A 17,789-nucleotide genomic window follows, 5' to 3' on the forward strand; every position below is an offset into this window, starting at 1 on the left:
GAGCGTCTACGTCAGTTTCTCCAGGGCAGATTTTATTACATAAACAGCAAAGAGGCCGGGCTCCTGAGCAGCTCAGAAACTCTTGCATCTTTGAGGAGCTTGCACATGCTCACGCCACTCTGGAAAACCAGGGAGAGAGGCACTTTTCAGGGAGACCCCAAGGTGCTGAAGCAAGAAGGGCAATAATTTGGTTTTCTTTTATATATATATATATATATATTTGAGACATAGCTTCACCAGGCTGGAGTGCAATGGCGTGATCTTGGCTCATTGCAACTTCCATCTCCCAGGTTCAAGCAATTCTCCTGCCTCAGCCTCCTGAGTAACTGGGATTACAGGCGCGTGTCACTACGCCCGGCTAATTTTTATATTTTTAGTAGGGATGGGGCTTCACCATGTTGGTCTGGTTGCTCTTGAACTCCTTACCTCCAGTGATCCGCCTGCCTCAGTCTTCCAAAGTGCTGAGATTACAGGTGTGAACCACCGCGCATGGCCCAAAAATTGAGGTAAAATCTTCCCATATAATTTACCATCTATACTATTTTTAAGTGTGCAGTTTAGTGCTCATAAATATTTATAAGGAGGGTAATGATTTGAAGAGAAATTCAGTACTCCCAGGCCCTCTGTGTCCCTGCTGACTGAGACAGGATCTGAAGCAAGGCTTGAATCTCTCTGGGATCAGTTTTCTTGTCAATAGAGTTGAGATGCACTTGTTCCTCTGCTTCCTTCTGGGGGCACAAAGGAATTACTGGCCTGGAGAGACTTGGAAACACACAAGGAGCAGTGCTGATGAGAGGAGCTAGTTTAGAATCAGGCAGAGACAGAACAAAGAAGGATCTTTCCCCGGGGTAGAGGGAGAGTGGTGGAACAACAATGGGGAGTGCGGGGGGAACATTCTTTCCAAATGTTCACAAGAGACTGAAAATAGACTCAGTCCATTCATCTCCTTTATGAAAACCCTACAATATCAACGGGATGATTTCTATGAGTAAAAATTAGGAAAACTAAGAGATTCAGTATTGGTCAAGGCTTATCAGCAGTCTTAATTGCTTTAGTTTTAGTCAACAGACATCATCTTCTTGTATAAGGCAATGCTTTTGTCCTGGTGACTGGCAGGCCTGGTCCACTAAGTGCCTTACCAAAGCAAGCTGGGCCCCTTGGTCATTAACACTGCAAACATCCACACGTTCCCTCCAATGCTCCCTTGCAATCCTGCTAAAAATAAAATCGTCTTTTAATAACCTCCACAGCCCGCCACTGTCTCCTCTCTTTTGAATGTTCACTGAGGACCCCAGTAAGAAATGGAAATTACCTCGAATGCTCTCTCCTCTGCCTTGACAGTGCTGCGGCCGGCCGCACAGTCTGCTGAGGGAAGGGCAGTGTTGATCAGAAAGCGAGCTCCTTGACTGACGTTATCTCCTCCTGGGCAGAAACCAATTTCAGCAAGAACTTTGTAATTTGGAATTCAAGGATATAAGATGCATTCAGAGAACCATTTTCCCCCTACAAGTTACAGTCTGTCATTTAAGAGGTTTAATATCACAAAAAGGGCCTGCTTCTGCCTTGTTTTTTAAATTTTAAAAAATGCCACACTGATGCTCTCAGAACAGAGGCTTAGGAATGAGAAGAATGGCCTGTACTTCAAACAAACCCATTGTTCCTTACTAGAGGCAGAAGAATAATGTCAGACAAAAATAGTTATTTATTCAGCAAGCTCTTGAAGTGCTCAGGCAGACTGGTGGACCTCAATGCCTGACATATAGCAGGTGTTCAATAACTATGTGAAGGAAGGAAGAAGGGGAGGGAAGGAGGCAGGGAAGAAGAAATACATGTGTGGTAGGAATTCCAAGACATAGTACATTATTTTATCCAAATACAAACACATCTAACAACACACAGTATTTAATCGAGATCTTCCCATGATGCACTGGGGCAAGGCAATCATGTGGGAGGAGGGGGCCCAGACAGCAAATGTCTAGAATGAAAGAACTGGGCCACAGGCCAGGCTCTCAAGTCAGAGTCATGCTGAAACCTACTCCCTTTCTTACCAGTTGTATGACAATAGGCAACCTGCTTTATCTCTCTGAGCCTCGGTTTCTTCATTTAGAAAACAGAGCTTATGCCTATTTTGGAAGACATTGTTAGTTCACTCGAGACCCAGTCAAATGCAGTGGCTCATGCCTGTAATCCCAGCACTATGGGAGGCTGAGGTGGGAGGATCACTTGAGGCCAGGAGTCTGAGACTCGCCTGGGCAACAAAGTGAGACCCCACTGATACAAAAAATTAGCCAGTTGTAGTGGAGTGCACCTGTGGTTCCAGTTTCTCAGGAGGCTGAGGCAGAAGTATTGCTGGAGCCTGGGAGGTCGAGGCTGCAGTGAGCTGTGACAGCACCACGGCTCCCCAGCCTGGGAGACAGAGTGGGACTGTTGCAAAAAAAAAAAAAAAAAAAAAAAAAAAAAAAAAAAAAAGGCCCATTCCTAGCCCGCTTTCTTTCTTGTCTTTCTCAGTTTTAAAGAGCAGAACACTCAGTGCCGCATTTCCAAGTGTGATGCTGGGGGAAGTTGGCCATGGGGCTTAGGAGAAAGCTAGCACCTTCTTGGTAAAGGGAAGATGTTGGTTTGGTCTCCTGAAAAGCAAGGTTCTGGGAGCAGAGGCCACATCTTCTTCTCCCATGGGACCCCGACTTGCCAAACCCAGGGGTGCTCGTGGAACACTCAACTTGAAATCAGGCATGACCGGACCTGCATTGAGCTGTGTGTGTGTTTCACTCACCTTTGAATACAAAGGCCAAAAAAATTATCTGTGGTTGGCTTTGGAGAGGTTGTCAGGAAGAGCTGTAAGAAAGTGATGATCCAGAGCAAGGAAAACAATGGACGAAATAAAAAGGCAGCCTGCAGATAGGGAAAACATATCTACAAAATATCACATAAGAGGTTCATATGCAAGATTTGTTAAAAACTCATGCAACTCTGCCGGCATGGTGGCTCACACCTGTAATCCCAGCACTTTGGGAGGCCGGGGCGGGTGAATCATGAGGTCAGGAGTTTGAGACCAGCCTGGCCAACATGGTAAAACCCTGTCTCTACTAAAAATAGAAAAAATTAGCTGGGCATAGTCACAGGTGCCTGTAATCCCAGATACTCGGGAGGCTGACGCACAATTGCTTGAACCCAGGAGGCGGGGGTTGCAGTGAGCTGAGATGGCATCACTGTACTCTAGCCCAGGCAACAGAGTGAGACTCCATCTCAAAAACAAAAAACAAAAAACAAAAAACCCCCACAAAAAACCTCATACAACTCAATAGCAAGAAAACATATAACTCAATTAACAAATGTGCAAATGACTTGAATAGGCATTTCTCCAAAGATGAAATGAAAATGACCAACATCATTAGGAAAAAGCAAATCGAAACCACTATGAGAAAACACCTCCCACCTGTCAGGGTGGCTACAACAAAAAAAACAATGATAACAAGTGGTGGTGAGGGTGGGGAGAAAGGGAACCCTTGTACACTGTTGATAGGAGTGCCGAGTGGCGAAGCAATTATGGAAAACAGTATGAAGGCCTCAAACAAAATTAAAAATAGCAATACCATCTGACCCAGCAGTCCCTCTTCTGAGTACACACTCAAAGGAGATGAAATCACCACCTCGTCAAGGCATCTGCACTCCCATGCTCACTGCGGCATTTCACAGCAGCCAAGGTACAGACACGCCCTAGGGGTCTATCAATGGACAAATGAATAGAGAAACCATGGTGTGTGTACAAAACAAAATGTTACTCAGCCTCAAAAAAGACGGAGATCCTGCCACTTGCCACAACATGGATAGGCTTAGAGGACATCATAATAAGTGAAATAAGTCAGACACAGAAAGATAAATACTGCATAATCTCACTTATATGTGAAATCTTAAAGGTCAAACATATATATATATATAGAGAGAGAGAGAGAGAGAGACAGAGAGAGAGAGAGAATAAAACAGTGGTTAGCAGGGTTGGGGTAGGGGAGCAGGAGGAAACAGAGACATAGGTCAAAGGCTCCCACATTGTAAATATGCGAGATGAATGAGTCTAAAGACGGAATGCACAGCAGAAGGGCTGTGGCTGATAACAGTGGATCCTCTTCTTTGCTAAATGAGAAGATTATAACTGCTCTTGCCACAGGGAGAGGGGGATGCCTTAAAAAAAATAAAATGATTATTGACAAAGTGCTAAATAATGAGAGTGAAGGAAATCTGATGATTAAGTTTGCAAAGAGGGGAAATAAAACAATTTGTCCGGCACTACACCATAGCACAATAACGTGTTTAAAATATAAAACACAATAAAACTGGGTCAGATGTATTTATTTTTTGTTGTTTTGTTTTTAATTTTAAATTCAGTCACTCTCTTAAGGGCCCGTGGGGACGTGCTCATGATGAAAAATACATTCCAGTTTTTACAGCTGCCATAAGACCGCATAAGAGCAGTGGGTAATTTCAAGTGACTTCTCCTAAACTACATCTGGGGCCTTTGGCTCTGTGTTTCGTGAAGTCTTGCAGGAGTCTTGATGATAAAACCCACATCTGTGGACAATTCCTTCTCTGGGTCCCCTGCTAGGATAGAGCTTACTCCAGTCCCTGCTGGCAGTCCACTCTCCAAGCTGCCATTCCTTTACCCAGGACACTCACAGATAATCTCCAACCCACTCCTTGGGTGAGACATGTCTTGGGCTAAACTGCGAGTTATTATTCAGAACCCCAGGACGGAGAGCTCTTCACAATACAAATGTGAGGGCCTTCCTTCCTTCCTTCTTTCCTTCCTTCATTCCTCCCTCCCTCCCTTCCTTCCTTACTCTGTCACCTAGGCTGAGTGCAGTGGCAAGCTCATAGCTCACTGCAGCCTCAATCTTCTAGGCTGAAGTGATCCTCCCACTTCAGCCTCCTAAATAGCTAGGACTACAGGCATGCGCCATCATGCCCAGCAAATTTTTAAATCATTATTATTATTTGTAGAGACAGAGTCTTGCTATGTTGTCCAGGCTGGTCTCAAACTCCTGACCTCAAGTGATCCTCCTGCCTCAGCCTGCCAAAGTGCTGGGATTACAGGTGTGAGCCACCATACCTGGCCTGATTTTTTTCTTTTAGTTAGCATCAGGTGTTCATTCTGGTCCCCAAAGTTCAGCAAATGTATAAATACTAAGCAGCAGTGTGCCCATGCCCCTCTCCTGGTCAGCCTTTACAACACTGAACACATGTGTTATGCTCCCAAAAACTCCTCCTTAAGAATGGGAATATGCAAGGGAAACACAACACTAAACCTCTTTTGTTGGCATTCCTGTTAAACTTACACTTATTACTCCAGTGAAAATTGTCTGTATGCAGAGAAAGTGCTTTAAACAGAGCAGATTGGTCAGCCTCTGGTCCCCTCTGGCTCCTACAAACTTTCCAGTCCTTTCACTTTGAAGCTGGGTCACTGCAGTGAGGTGTGTGTTGTTGTTCTGAAGAATCCAGTTGCATTTCATCACAGAACTTTCATAAGAATCCATTTATCAAATCATTCCTTGGAAAACTGGAGTGGCACAGATCAAGCCAACTGAGGAGCTGCGTGACATTTTAAGTCCCGATGTCAGTGCTGCCCAAATACAAACTAGATTATCAAGTGCTTTTCAAGAACACTTTAATGCCTTGTTCTCATAAACTCTGACAGTCTGACAATTAGGATTACAATGAGCCATTTGTAGGAACTACATAAGGGCCTGGAAGTTACAGCCCTTTCAGAAAGCACTCCTGCCAGCCCTCCCACCAGGAGTCAGGGGTGGCCCAGGATGTGCATGTCACCTGGGCTCTGGAAGCTCACTGTGGTACCCTGTCTGCAGCAGACATCTGTGGGGGCCCCACTTGCACTCCCTTGGTTCCTGGCATCTGTGTTTCTGCTGACTAGAGGGCCAACAGCCCGACTGCACTTCTTTTCCTGCAGGCTTGCTTCTGCCCCTGGAACCTACTCTGCCCATAGATGTGGCAGGCCAGAAATGCCAGGGAATTCGGCTCTCCAGGAGGGACCCTCAGCCAACGGCTGACAGAAGCTAACGAGGTGTGTCCCAGCTCTCTCATTCATTCGTGGGTAACACTGAGTCCTGACTGTAAGTTCCCCCAGAGTTCCCAGCAAGGCTAACTCCAGTGACCCCTGGGTGACTGGGTGGTTACTCACGTTCTGCTGCTGTCTTCCCCTCCATGCCTCGCTTCCACACTTCCCTATCTGTGCTTCCTGGGTTCACTTCCCAAATAAACCACTTGCACTCACATCCGGGCCTCGGGGTCGGCTTCCAGGGGAACCCCAGTCTAAGACATCGCTATCCTTGCTGGGATTTAAGATGCAGTGCACATCTCCCAGGCTAGGGAGGGAACACCCAAAGTCACCGCTCTCCCAGAGGCTCTGTCCCAGCTGGGACCATTACGAATGTACATCACTTGACCCTAGATGTGAAATCAAGAGCTGGAAGAAGCCATCACAGCAGACACAGCAGTGGCCACCCCATGAGTTTCCAGGAGCTCTCGTGCATGCTCCAAGGACTGGAGTTGAACAAATGGGAGGAGGAAGAATGAATTGTTTTCCTGCTGTGTCTCTTTCTACAAGCAGCTTTCCACTGGCTGTTACCCCTCTTGTCATATTCTGTAGGCTTAGAGAGAAAATCACAAGGTAAGAGAGAGCATCTTGCAATCATAGAGCTGTGAGCCGTGACGAAAATGTCAAGTTCCTGTGAGCCTGCGTGTGAGAATAAAGGAAACTTGCATCTTTGTTGCTGACAGAAACACCAGTTCTGCTAGCAGAGGCCTCCCCAGGAAATTCAGTGTCTGTAATTCTCTTATTGTGAGAAGATAAATAGCATTCTTATTCTGTGAATTTGAACCCATCAAAGTTTTGTATTTGAGAATGCTACATTCATGTCCATCCAAGGAGCATTCCCTGACTCTCCACGGTAGGGCTGGCCTGTGCTGAGAGTGGGACACAGGGAAAGAACACACAGGCCCAGCCTCTTCAGCAGCAAACAGAAGAGAGACATACACCAAGACACAATGGTGTGAAATGACATTCACCACAGCGAAAAAGCAATGGGCCGGCTGAGGCAGGAGAATGGCGTGAACCCGGGAGGCGGAGCTTGCAGTGAGCTGAGATCGGGCCACTGCACTCCAGCCTGGGGGACAGAGTGAGACTCCATCTCAAAAAAAAAAAAAAAAAAAAAAAGCAATGGGCCATGAAATATGGGGCACTGATTCAGTCACTGAAATCGGGGAGGTTCCAGAAGCAAGTGACATCGATGCTGAGTGTTGAGGGTGAACTGTTAGCAGAAGAAGGGGCATGAGCAGAGAGCATTCCAGGCACCATGAAAAAGGCAGAGAAGCAAGAAAAAGAGCTCAGGGTTTAAAGAGCATCATCTTATTCCAAATAACTGAGAAAATATTGCTGTTCATGCAAGTGCAAATGATGTGGCTATGTTAACGTAAGTATGTTCACATTTAACAATGCTTTCTTTTTTGTATTAAGTAAAATACAGGACTCAGTAGACAACCCTGAGGCTCCATCCTTAAGCTTCAAGTGAGCCTCCCCAGAGCTGAGAGCTGCAGTGCACAGGAAGTAGGGATGCCATGTGGAGGTGAGGGGTGGAGGAGGAAGTGAAGGGTGGGAGCAGGCAAGGGAGGGCAGAGGTGAGGGGTGTGGTGAGTTGTGGAGTGTGAGAGGTGATGCAGGGAGCGGTGAGAGATGGAAATAGAAGGAGGGTGGGGATGACCTATTTATGTTTTCTTAATGCAATTGGTTTGGGGACCATCACAAAACATGCAACTTGTCATATTGCCCAAGGCCCTCCAGCTCTCTCGCTCTCTTTCTCCCCTCTTCATGTAACATGCACACAGACATTCACCACATGGAGCTATGTCCCTGGATGACCAACCAAATGGACTGTCTAGGGCCTGTCATTACATTTCCATGACTGCCTTTAAATCACTTTGTCCTGGTTTCAGAACCAAGGCGGTAACCTCCCAACCCAATTTCCTTGAATCTTACCAAGGTGATGATGAATTAGTGTTGATAGTAAATAAAGTCAGAGCTTTGAGACATTACTGAAGAAAAGACACGAGAAAATAAAAACAATACAATTAATTAGCTCCAAGTCAGCATAATTTCCTACCTAAAATAATAAAGAGGCTTTAAAGAAAATAACCACTAAAGCTTCTCTTTGTGCCAAAAAGTCCACAGAGCCTTATCGTCTCACAAAGGTCCCTCCAAAAGTCATCAACCTTATTCCCATTTTGGAGAGACCTCAGCCTCTGGCATTGCTGCAAGAAAAGTATGACTGCCCCAAAGGACTGAGGCATTCAGATTTCATGAAAAACATCTGTTTGCCCTTATGGCTGGTTTTACAGAAGATGGAGATGTTAGTAAATATTCCATTTTTTAAAAAATGACAGTAATTTTAGTGACTTTGTCCCTCAGTAACACATGAAAAGTGAATAGATGATGCAAATGTTGAAAAGATAAACATCAGTATTTACATAAGGAGCATTAGTCAACGAGTTGAGTGGAGCACAGAGGGGATTCTTATAAAAAGAGACTGTCCTGAGCCTCAAAACACTTGCAGTATTTGTGGAGACAAAAGTCACAACAAAGAACACAGAATCTCACATGGCGTCACGTGGGGTGGACTGGAAAATGGTGGGAACCCACATGTTCTCCAGAAGGAGCGAGGCATGTATACATAGAGCACTTTACAGTTTACAGATGACTTTCCTTTTTCACAATCACATTTAACCCCCCACAACAAGCAGGCAAGCAGTCTTCTGTTCTACACAAAGCTAAGAGGGGCCCAAGGCTGTGCAGCAATTCTGGAACTTGAAACCGAAGTCTTCTAGGTCCAGCCCTGGGCCCTTTCTCCAGAAACTCTGCAACAGGCCTCCAGGGTAACACCACTCTGCCCTCACCACTAGGCACAGTGAACGTCTTTAAAAGATGGATGAGCACTCAGAAGAATGAATGAGTGAACCCTGCCCCTGCGGGCCTCTGGCTCACTCCCCTCTGCTCATTCTCTAATCCCTAAAACTCCAGGTTTTCCACTATTCAGTGGCCGCGGGAAGACTCGAGGTTTTTCATATTTTATGCATACAGCTCCTCAGAGGGTCGCTTTCTAAGAGAAGCACTGAGCATTGCAGAGAAAAATCTTTCTTTCTAATCAGGAGTAAAGGGCTTTCAAGGTCCGAGGCTGAAATCTGCATTGTGAATGTTCAGAAATGAAATGCATGTTTCATTTGCATCTTTTGAAAAGGTCTGTGAGGATGCATTTTGCCTAGGTTTAAATGGAAAATACCTTCAGACTTTAATATATACAAAATAAGATGAATTAGTTTTTCTTTGATGAAACTTGAATCATTCAGCTTTTGGAACCCAACTTAGCACTTCCATTTTGTTCTCTTCTATACACACAAACACACACACACACATACTTGTGTGCTTACATATGCATGCATACACAGTCACATCTGCATGCATCACACACATTCACATGCACACCTACACACCTGCACATACGTGCACTCACACTTCAGACTTCTCATGCACAGACTGGTTTAGTTAACACAGAAGAGTACAAGGAATCAGTATTGGTCTGTACCGCCTGCTGTGTTTGAATATTCAACTATTTAATTCCAACTCTTAATGTACTTCTCCCTTGCTATTCTGCTGATGTTTCACTTCTAGAGACTCCACTCTGCTGAATCATTGTACCACAGAATTCTGAGTTAGGGCAGCTTAAGGCCACCTGAGGCTACTTTACCCCTAAAGCATGAATCCTCTCCCAACAGTCAGACCAAGAAGTTCAGACTCTTTGGGATGCATCCAGGAATAGAGAACTTGTGCCCTGCTGAAGAAGTTCATTCTTTTACTCATGTCTCTTGACTGCAAAGCTTACCAGGTCATAAAGTTCAAGTCCTGTTTCTGCTTCTGCCCTGTGGATTACCGTGGACACATCAGTTTCTGTTCTAAGTCCCAGGTTTTGCAAGAGGGTATTGCAACAACTGATCTTCAAGGTCCAACTAAAATGTTTTAATAATGCAGACACTTAAAATATCCTGCCTTATTTGGAGCCAAAAATCTCCTTCCTTACAGTGTCCACCCCCTGGTCCAAGCTCTGACCTCTGGGATTATACCTTCATCCTTGTGCAAGTGAGTGATGGCTGCACCATTTCCTCCAGGTGGGACTCCCCGGATCTCTCCAGGGAGCTCTGTCCCGGGTACCTCTTGTGCCTGCCTCCCATCATTGTGATCCACCTTTCACTCCAGCTGTTGCTGTGGCAACCAGCTTGTGAGAGTACAGCTCAACAGCTCCTCATCTCAGCTGCACTGTATTCCTCCCACCTTCCTCTCTAGAAGTAGCTCATGTTCTGATGCCCCATTGCGGAGCTTGCAGGCCAGCCTGGACTAGAGGGACCAAACATCTTGGTGTTTTCAAGATTGAGGGGATTTTTGGGTTGCAGCAGTGTTTTTAGTTTGAAAATCAGGACAGTCCCTGGTCAAGCGGGACAAGCTGGTTGCCCCAGCATGGGTTTAGAGGGCTTTAACATCCATGGAATGACCCTCAGCAATGGGGGCTCCAGGAGTTGGTGGCTGAACACTCCCCTCCTCCTGCCCTGGACAGACTTGGTGGGTGCATTCTATACATACAGCTCCTCAGAGGGTCATGGAAGCATGTGGTCCCATTGCCCACAGTGGTGATTAATTTGATAACTCCCCAATTAGAAAAGGCTTTTCCTCCTATCTTGTTTTGTGCTCCTCAGTATCCCCATGTCTGTTTTCTGGAATAGGATCTCACAATGAATGAATTACACACAAGTTCAGCTTTGGGTCCAGCTTTGGGAGGGGATTCCAGGCTCTGGCAGGCACCTGGGAAATTTGGATAATGAAAATGTCACAGGATTGCACATTTTGGATGCTGGACTTCTCATCCTAAGGTCCAGATGGCATTCTTCTATTGTGAATACCACCAGAAAGGGTCTTGGTTTCTTGACAGCTTCTCAGTATTCTTGCTTGCACATCAAGACAGCCAGGTTACTGCAGAAAAATCATTTCTGTAGTTGTTGGTTCATTTCCTCAAAATATGGGATTTGGGGGCTACGTCTGAGAACCACACAGGGGATCTTGCCTCTGATCAAAATAAAATCAAAACACTTCCTGTGGTGACAGAGCAGGCATTTTATTTCCTGACAATATTTCTCCCATCTGATTCAATTTCAGCAAAGCAAATTTAAGTAGATGCAGGTGAAAGAATTGAGAACCGAGAGTTACCTGACTTGTGTTCCTCAGTAACAAACAAACAAACTGAAATATGTTTAACAGAAGAGGGGGAGAAGCCCACTTACACATATTCTGAGTCAAGTCGAGCTTTTCTGGGGGCAGGATGAGGAAACAAGGTGACTGAGTATTTCTCCAGTACTCATCACTGCGGCTTCTGCAGCACTTTACACATAACATCTTACTTAATTCCTTAGAATGACCCCAAGGTGACCTTTGCCCTTGTGACCCCATTTTATGGCTGGAGAAACTGAGAGTCAGGAAGATGAGGGAATTTCACCTACATCACATAACTAGTCATCTGTAGACTGGGGGTCAAATCTGGGCAGTTCCAGCTCCAAAGTCTATATCCCTAACCAGTGCACTGCCTGGCCTCTCTAGAGAGGTAGAGTCCAGACAGGGTCAGGGAGCCCCTTTGGAGCATGGTATCATCTCCCCCTCACCATGCCTGCCCCTCTGTGTCATTACTTGAGCTCTTTCCTCTATGGAGAATTCCTTTCCTACCCAACCCCGCCACCCCTACCCCACTCCCCTGCCCCACAGCTCCGGCTATGAAAACTCTGCCAGTCCCTCTCGGCCCAGATCATGCCCCACCTCCTGAAGCTTCTTCAGCTACGTGCTGCGCAGCATCCCTCCCTCCACTGAATTCTCACAGTTGTTCACTATTGATGCTACGTAAATGCACACATCAAATACTTAATGAACACTTACTATGCACCAGGTCCTACACTAAGCATTTTACACACATTATCTCTACATCAACTCTATCTCAAGTTACTATTATCTTTCCTATTTCATAACTGAGGAAAACACCATCCAGAGAGGTTAAGTATGATGGGGCCCACTCTTTCACTCCCTTCCAGACTCCAGGCTGGAGAAAGGAGTGTCCACAGTGACACAGGTCACCAGTGCAGCTGGCTGGCCAGAGGTGTTGCAGCACAGTAAGTTTTCACATCAGTCTTGATTGCCAAAGCTTTTTCCTGGCCCCTTGGTACTGCAAACTTTCCTCCTGGATCTCCTCCCGCTATGTCTAGCTTCAGCCTTCAACCAACAGAAGTGTATTGAGTGCCTGCTACATTCTAGGTACTGTTTCAGGTGCCCAGAAGGTTCTTTTATTGGGAGAAAGACATGATAGATAGGTATAAAATAACAGAGAGAGATACAAAGACCTATCACTAGCTTCTGTTTGTTTGTTTGTTTTGCTTCACATAAATTATCCAGAACCTGGTAAGAGACATCTGAATCTTTCTACAATCCATTAGGACCCAGGCATTTTACAACTTTATTTATTATTTATTTTTATTTTTATTTTTTGAGATGGAGTCCTTCTCTGTTGCCCAGGCTAGAGTGCAGTGACATGATCTCAGTTCACTGCAACTTCTGCCTCCCGGGTTCAAGCAATTATCCTGCCTCAACCTCTGGAGTAGCTGGGATTACAGGTGTGCACCACCACGCCTGGTTAATTTTTGTATTTTTAGTAGAGACGGGGTTTTGCCATGTTGGCCAGGCTAGCCTCAAACTTCTGACCTCAAGAGATCTGCCTGCCTCGGCCTCCTGAAGTGTTGGGATTACAGGCGTGAGCCACCACACCTGGCCATTTTACAATTTTATAAAACTGTTAAGGTGCAATAAATAATTTTCTGTCTAGTAGTGACAATAACTTCCAAGGTTGAGATTTTATTGCCCTGCGTGATATTAACCAGTTTTGATCTAATTTCATACTTCTATCTTAGCATTTATTTTTTCCCTGCTGACATTAAAATCCCAGTTCCTCGTATTTCTTTTTTGAACTTGGCTTGTCATTAATGAGTTAAATAAAATGAAGAGACATGTGAAAGCTGCAGCTACCCCGATAAAGTTGCTCTTGTCAGACCTGGATAAAACAGAGCCAGGAAGGCACAAAAAAGGAGGTGGGGCGGGTATGCTTTCCTTTCTGAGATGAGAACTGTTCCAATGACCGTCTGAAAACCCCACAGGAAATCCCTCACGTCCTTCACGCATCTCTGGTTCTGCACAGCTTGCATGTTTCTCACGTGTGCACATATTTCTATGACAAGGTTTATGACTAGACAGTCTTTAGGACCACGACAATTTAGATAAGACGCTCTCAAAGAACACCTGCTCAGGAACGGCATCTCCACCAACAAATTCATGCCGACTCAGGCATTGAGCCTCCAGTGCCCATGAATTCTGTTCCCATGCAGTGTATGTAAACTTCCCCCTTCTGCCAATAAAGCTGCTCTTTACCCTTCCCTCAGCAGATGTACCTACGGCTTGCTACAGTGCAACCTGGATTCCAGTGCAAGAGGAAAAAGAAGATCCTCTTCTTTTTCTTTTAGAGATGGAGTTTTGCTCTGTTGCTCAGGCAATCATAGCTCACCATAGCCTCAAACTCCTCAGCTTGATTCTCCTGCCTCAGCCTCCTCAGTAGCTAGGATTACAGGCACGCACCACTGTACCCAGTAATTTTTAAATATTTATTTTTGCAGAGACAGGGTCTTGCTATGTTGCCCAGGCTGGTGTGAAGTTCTTGGCCTCAGGCAATCTACCTTGGTCTCTCAAAGTGCTGGGATTTCAGGTGTGAGCTACTGTACCCAGACGTCTTTTCTAATCACTGAATAAATTCAACATATTTGGATGTATTTTTCTCTAATGTCTTTTTTTAGGTTGACAAATGCATACTACAACCATATGGGAATTATGTTTTTAACATTTTTAGTATCCTAACTGACAATCATATTCAGAAAATTAAAATGATTGCTGTAATCATGAGTCAATGAGTTAGTCCCTCTAGAATGTGGTCAGGAAAGACTTTTCAGAGGAGGTGGGCGTGTGAGCTAAAGGCCAAAAAAAACTGGGCCTGCAAAAATGAGGATGAGGTTATTTCAGGTGGAGAGAACAGCTTAAGCAAAGGACTAAAGCAGCTGACATGTTCAGTGGTGTCCTGATAAATGCTTAGCAGCTGGCTGGGTCAGGGGAGCCCTGATCTGTGGTGTTTGCCCATTTCCGTGGTATAAATACTCCTAGGATTTTGAGTGATGATGCAAGGTCACTGAGTTTGGAGTTGGAAAGCAGTGAAAATAAGCCAATCTGAGCTAGTTCCAGCACACCTCTTGGCCTGTTCCAAGAAAAGAAATAAGGCCAGAAGAGCAGAAAAGACAAAAGGAGACAGTTACAGGAGATGAGGTCAAAGAAGCTCGCAGGAGGCAGATCTTGGAAGGAGTTTAGACTGCATTCCATTTATAACAGGAAGCCATGCAGAAGGTGTTAAAGCACACAGTGATGCTCCCTCTTCCTTTCTACCTTCTTGGTGTTTTCTCAAAAGGAAACAAAAGTGGAATGAGGAGTAGCACAAATTCCTCTCCTCGTCTCATGCATCAGCAATGAACATGTCCTTGGCATCTCACCTCCTACCTCCTGAGGCATAGCAACAAACACCATGGCACATCATTTTCCAGTTTTTCTCAATAGTGAGTGCTCAGTTGTTTTTGAGAGGAAGTAAGTAAATTCATTCTCTTAAGACTATACAGAAAAGTTACTGTTAAGTAAAATTGTTTTAAAATGGCTTTTACTGTTTCAAACTGTTAAAAATGGTCACAGAGGTAGTTTAATGCGTTTTAAAGGGCAATTGCTGTCAGCCACAGCTGCTTGACTGCCTGCACACTGAAGCTGCTGGAAGAGAAAGACGGCAGCCATTGTGATAATAACATGCTGCCAAGAGATGTGACTTCGTTCATCTCAGGCCCAGAGCTGAGGGTGGACGCTGGGGAAGGGAGACCTGTTGCCAAAGCTGTTGGGGAGCTTCTCGCCTCTGTGGCTTATCCCATTTGATCTGGTGGGTTACTGGCTCAGGCATTGGGGACCTAAGGAATGGTTATAACCTTTCTTCTGAGTTTCACTCTAAATTGGGCGCTAGAGCTGCGGCCACAGAAAATGCCCTTTCCAGTTTTCCTCATACTTTCTTCTCCCAACTGTGATCTCCTCAAGAGAAATGTTAAAGAAAAAGTTAGTCAGTGCTATTTGTAAAGCATGGTAAGTAAGACTTTATTCAGGACCATTGCAATAAGTATGGGAGTGGGGAGCTTGGGCTCAACTCCGAATATTGCATGAGCAAGTGAGAATTTATGGCCAAGGAGCAGCATAAGGGTCAGCGGATGGAAAATTACATCAGGGGTGAGGGAGGTTCTGGGTAAACTGACCTAATAGGCTCTTACTGAGGCATGGTGGGGGTGATCCTACATCACCTGGGGGATGGCGGGGGATGAGAAGCCTGATCAGATATCAAGGGCGATCAGATATTGACGATGGTGGGTGCTACCCTGACTTGGCAGGGTTCTTTGCTAAAACTAGATCTTACAAGGTGGTGCATGAGTGAGCCCAGCAGAATATTCAGAAGCCTGACTAAACTGGCACAGCAAATAATCTTTGCCAGAGGAGCCACATATGATTTATTCCAATACCTCCCACAGTGCCCAGTGAGTGCTTGGTCAATAATGAATTTTCATTAAATGCCCATCCACCAGCAAGCAAATTTCACTGGATATTCCATATGTGCCTGGCACTAGATAATTGCCAGGGACTTAGAGATAAACAAGATACCACACTACCATCAAATGGAAAGAAACAGTCAGAAGACAGAGAAAGGAGGGGACACACAGAGAGAAACAGGCAGAGAGAGATCGAGATAAAGAAAATAATACACCCTAAGAGTTCTACAAAAGATCTAACAGGGTTAACAGGTTTATAAAGAGATCAACAATCAGAGAAAGAGAGCCAACGAGATCTACAGAAACATGGGTGCTGAAATATCAGTTAATTAGAAGGTTATGGCCATGGCAAGGAAATAGCAATGGTGCTCTAAATTGTTCCAGGTAATATTATCTTCACTGTGCCTAATAGTATAGAAATTCAGCAGGGCTGGGTGTGGTGGCTCACACCTGTAATCCCAGCACTTTGGGAGGCTTAGGTGGGCAGATCACAAGGTCAAGAGATGGAGACCATCCCAGCCAACATGGTGAAACCCCGTTTCTACTAAATACACAAAAATTAGCTGGACATGGTGGTGCGCACCTGTAGTCCCAGCTACTCGGGAGGTTGAGGCAGGAGAATCACTTGAACCCGGGAGGTGGAGGTTGCAGTGAGCCGAGATCGTGCCACTGCACTCCAGCCTGGTGACAGAGCAAGACTCCATCTCCAAAAAAAAAAAAAAAGTCAGAAATTCAGTAGCCTAAATCACGTGTGGGAGCAATCCCAGAATGGTTTTCTGATGAGCATTCAAGCCCTGCTTGCATAGCCAGGCAGGATCAGGGTGGCCGTCACCCTGTACAGACTCTGAGGACCCAAAGTGCCATCAGCCCCCATGTGATGTAAGTAGGGATGTACGGGGGTCAGGTGCTAAATGGAGTCCTGGCTCAAGTGTGTCTCACAGTGGAGTGGGTCCCCATGGCAGTCATTGCTCTAGCTCATGAATTTATCTTTGGAAGGGCCAAATAATGGCTGCAGAACCCAATAAATGGTTTCCTGACTTATGGAATAAAAGCTATCACAACAGGAATAACCAAATGGAAGCCTCTGAAGATACCCCTTATCCTTTAATCCTGACCCAAAGAATAAATCAAACACACCACATCCTAAGGAGAGTGAAGACAGGTGCGACTCCCAAAGACATAAAGGATGCAGGAGCATGGTCTCCGTTTAACTCACAAGTCTAACCTCTTCAAAAACAAGATAGGCCATAGAAGACAACAGCAAACTTCTATACATTTGAGCAAGTAGTACCCCTACTCACAGCTATGCTGGGTGTGTGTTTTTACTAGAACATATGAATGCATACACATGTGGAATGCAGCTACTGATTTGGCAAATGCATTGTTTTAACACCCACCACGAAAGAGTTTCAGAAACAGTTAGCATTCTTATGGATGGACAACAGTAGACATTTACAGGCAGGGCAGTGTTAACTCTGCTCTCCATTACCATATAACCAGAAGGGACAGTCCAAAGAACATCACACTGGTGCAGTATGTTGATGACATCATGTTAATCAGACCTATGAACAAGAAGAACAGCAAATATTCTAGATGTGTCATAAAGAAACACGCTAGAAGGTGGGAAAGCAACCAGAAAACCTTAGGGTCCTGCCATTTTGCTGAAGCTGACTTTTGGGTCCAGTGGTCTGGGGTTTTCTCAAACATCACTTAAAAAGTAAAGGACAAATTATTGCTTAGCGGTAGCACCCTCTACCATTAAGAACAAAGCACATTGCTTGGAGGTCTCTACACGTTTTGGAGTAACACAAACCATGTTTGGTAATACTCTGACCCATTTATTAAGTGACATGGAAACTACTATTTTTGAGTGGGCCCAGAGCAGTAAAGGCTCTGCAGAAGGTTTAGACTGCAGTGGAAATAGCTCTGCTTGGACTATAACCTGGAAGAATCTATGGGACCAACGGTATTTGTGTTAGGAA

General features: G+C 45.1%; 1 long non-coding RNA gene across 1 annotated transcript; it reads right to left on the reverse strand.

Moving 5' to 3' along the window:
- Positions 1–374: 374 nt before the first annotated feature.
- On the reverse strand, positions 375–10,253 carry LOC117092252. The gene is made up of 4 exons (XR_004440697.1): positions 10,180–10,253; positions 1,313–1,422; positions 1,140–1,215; positions 375–728 (listed from the first exon to the last, which is right to left on the reverse strand). It is a non-coding gene; the product is annotated as an uncharacterized LOC117092252 (long non-coding RNA).
- Positions 10,254–17,789: the final 7,536 nt, after the last annotated feature.

The sequence above is a fragment of the Trachypithecus francoisi genome, unplaced genomic scaffold (assembly GCF_009764315.1).
Source record: "Trachypithecus francoisi isolate TF-2019V2 unplaced genomic scaffold, Tfra_2.0 Lachesis_group12, whole genome shotgun sequence".
NCBI lineage: Eukaryota > Metazoa > Chordata > Mammalia > Primates > Cercopithecidae > Trachypithecus > Trachypithecus francoisi.